The sequence below is a fragment of the Triticum dicoccoides genome, chromosome 2A, assembly GCF_002162155.2.
Source record: "Triticum dicoccoides isolate Atlit2015 ecotype Zavitan chromosome 2A, WEW_v2.0, whole genome shotgun sequence".
NCBI lineage: Eukaryota > Viridiplantae > Streptophyta > Magnoliopsida > Poales > Poaceae > Triticum > Triticum dicoccoides.
In genome coordinates this window covers 150,571,891-150,575,369 of record NC_041382.1, presented here as the reverse complement: position 1 = coordinate 150,575,369, position 3,479 = coordinate 150,571,891, and positions in this window count along the sequence as shown.

Sequence of the window (3,479 nt, the reverse complement as noted above, 5' to 3'; positions counted from 1 at the left end):
CTCACTGTTCATCCCAGAGGTAGCATCGATTGGCTTCCGTTAGCAGCAGTAGCGAAGGAATCGCTCAATCGGGTTCAGTTAACAGCCATCGATAGATCGTTCGGGTTCAGTAACGCGTAGCCTGCAGTGCAATCGCTCGAGTTCAGTTAGAGCCCAATGCCTCGCTCGGGTTCAGTTAGAGCCAACGCCTCGCGCGCACATGCGTACGTGTACGAGAGAAACGTGCATCGCTTGGCCCTGACCTCCCACCGTAACCGGGAACTCCCCGAAATTTTCCTCGCCCTCGCTCCTACCATGGTTTTTTCCGTCATGGACGGCCCAAAGAATGTCATGCAGCTGCGTCTCCGGCCCACCCAGGACGAAAAGCCCATTTTTTGTCATGATTTTTTGTCATAGAAGTAGGAGCCCACCACATCTATGATGATACCGGGTTTTGTCACAATTATCGTCATAGAAGTGTCATGTGTATGACAGAAAAAAATTCGTTCGGCCCAAAATGTCATAGATGTGTCTTTTTTTGTAGTGGTTCTCCAAATACTATACACAGACTTCAATAACATAGTTGAATACGAGGCCTTATTGCATGATCTCCGGATGGCTGTCTCCATGGGCATACAATGCCTAGAAGTACGTGGGGACTCAAACCTTGCAATATCTCAAATAAATGGAGATTTCGACGCCAAAGATCCGAAGATGGCAGTGTATCGTAACGCAGTCATAAAAATGTCGGCCCGATTCAAAGGGCTCAAGTTCCATCATGTGGCTCGAGAAAGTAATGAGCGGCGGATGTTCTTGCTCGTATCGGCGCTAAGCGCGACCCCGTCCCACCTATTTTTTTCCTGGAAAGGCTCTTTAAGCCATCCGTGGTGTGGCGGGGGGAAAACAGCAATACTAGTCTGGATCCAAACATAACCCCAGATCCCAGAAACACCGACGTCGTCGGGGGCTCAGCCACCGAAATAACACTGTCGACGCATCTCATCATGGCAGTCATTGCCCCATAGACCTAACCCTTCTTGGCCTACCTTAACAGGAAAGAGCTTCCTGAGGACCATAATGAGGCCCGCTGCATTGTCCAGTGTTCAAAGGCGTACACAGTTCATGATGGAGAGCTCTATAAGAAAAGTGCCACCAGAGTCCTTCAACGATGTATATCCGAGGAAGAGGGACGGCAGCTCTTGGCTGAAATTCATGCCGGACTCGGCGGTCACCACGCCGCAGCTCGGGCCCTTGTTAGCAAGGCCTTCTGTACAGGATTTTATTGGCCGACGGCCCGAGCAGATGCATAGGACCTTGTCCAACATTGCGTCAGATGCCAACTCTTTGCCAATCAAAGCCATATGCCACCCATTTCTTTACAAACAATCCCCATCACTTGGCCTTTTGCGGTCTGGTGACTCGATATGGTCGGACCCCTTAAAGGAGGAAGCCATAAGATAAAGTATCTGCTGGTCATGGTGGATAAATTCACTAAGTGGATAGAGGCCAAACCAGTTAAAACTGCCGAAGCGGGGCCAGTAATAGATTTCATATCCGGCGTGGTACACCGTTACGGTGTCCCGCACAGTATAATCACCGATAATGGCTCCAATTTTACAGCCGATGAGGTGAAAACCTAGTGCGCTAATCTAGGCATTAAGCTCGATTACTCCTCTGTCTATCACCTGCAAACAAATGGTCAAGTCGAATGGGCTAATGGTCTTATTATGAGCAGCATCAAACCCAGACTAGTGCGGTCTTTGAAGGAATTAGACAAGCACTGGGTGGAGGAACTTGACTCCGTACTCTGGGGGCTGCGGACCACGCCCAACCGCTCTACTGGATATACACCCTTCTTCATGGTGTACGGTGCGGAAGCAGTGTTACCCTGCAATATTATTCATGACTCACCTTGAGTGCATATGTACGAAGAGAGAGAAGCCGAGCTTGATCGGCAGGACAACTTAGATGCCTTGGAGAAGGAGTGCGACGTCGCCAAAGCCCGTTCCGCATTTTATCAACAGCAGGCTCGTAGGTATCAAAGCAGAGAAGTGCAGGCCAAGACGTATAACGTTGGTGAACTCATTATACGCTTGTCAGAGAATAAAAAGGACAAACTCAAGCACAAGTGGGAGGGTCCCTTCATCATTGACGAAGTTCTCACCGGAGGAGCGTACCACCTACGTGATGCGTCAGATAATCACCTGGAGCCGAACCCCTGGAATGCGGCCAGACTACGACGATATTATGCCTAACGCCAAACTATGTGTTCGTTTCCTCCCTCCTGTTATTACCATTATTATTATTTTCTCTTTTCATCTTTTACATTTTTCACTTTCTCTTTAGCCTTACGGCTTTAGTGCGGCTAGACCATCCCTACCTGACGCGTACATCTCTAAATATGTATGTTCATTATACCTGGGGGCTTCTCGCACAGAAGCTTGCGACTATTCTTCGAGCATCAAGCTCAGCACATATGCGTTCCTTTTTTCCATATGTACCTTTTCTTCGCCACTATATGCATCGATATGACCTAAGTTTCGGCCAAGCTGGGTTGCGTGGCTCCTGTGCTTACGCCCTACATTCCTGTTAGTTCGGTTAGGGCATAAAGGGAGCACCTCTACGATTTTTACTGCCGGGTCATCTGGATGTGTACCTCAGACTGGGTGAAGCCGAAAGCTAGCGTTCTTAAGGGAATATTTGGTCGGCGAATTAAAGGTGTTTCCGCATTCACTCCATTATGAACCCCAGATGTTACTTACTCTACGATTTTATCAATCACAGTCCGGACATGCACATTAACATGCATGCACACCCAGGGAAAGGAACCCTTAACGGAACTATTCTCTCTGGAAAATGTTTCTTACATAAGGTAATATAACATAACTAGCCGGATACACATTGTCTGTTTGAGCAATTATGACCCCTATGCCTGGTTTCCACGCATACCCCGGTATATTCTACCGCTACGGTATTCAGAAACACTCTGAACCTTCGGGTCAAGAGGTTGAAGCGAAAAGGTCGGCGATGACAATTGTCTTTATTATCCAGCTAGAAGGAAAGTACATAGTCACTCATGACTCAAACACTTCCTCCTCTATACCATCCAAAAGGCAGTCTAATTTACAATCCTGTTGGGAATATTTTGTGGCCACCTCTACTTGGTCATATACTAAACTAACGGGAATTTCTTCCTCATTCGGCCCTAGCGGTCTGACATGAGCCATGTGATTAGGATCCAGCTTCGTATATCGCGTCTTCACCATGGCCCAGGCCTCTCGCGCACCCTCTTGGCAGGCTGATATCTTCCACAGCCGGACACGCCGCCGCGCTCCCTTGAACAACTCTACCAGCTTCTCCATGCTTCCTGGAGGGGAGTCGGATGGCCATAAGGCCTTGGCTACACTCCGCATCACTTGCCGAGCTTGCTCGTGCAACTTCAACAGCCCTTGTAGAAGATCACTTGATGATCCGGACACCTCCTCTTCGGGGCGGTTCGT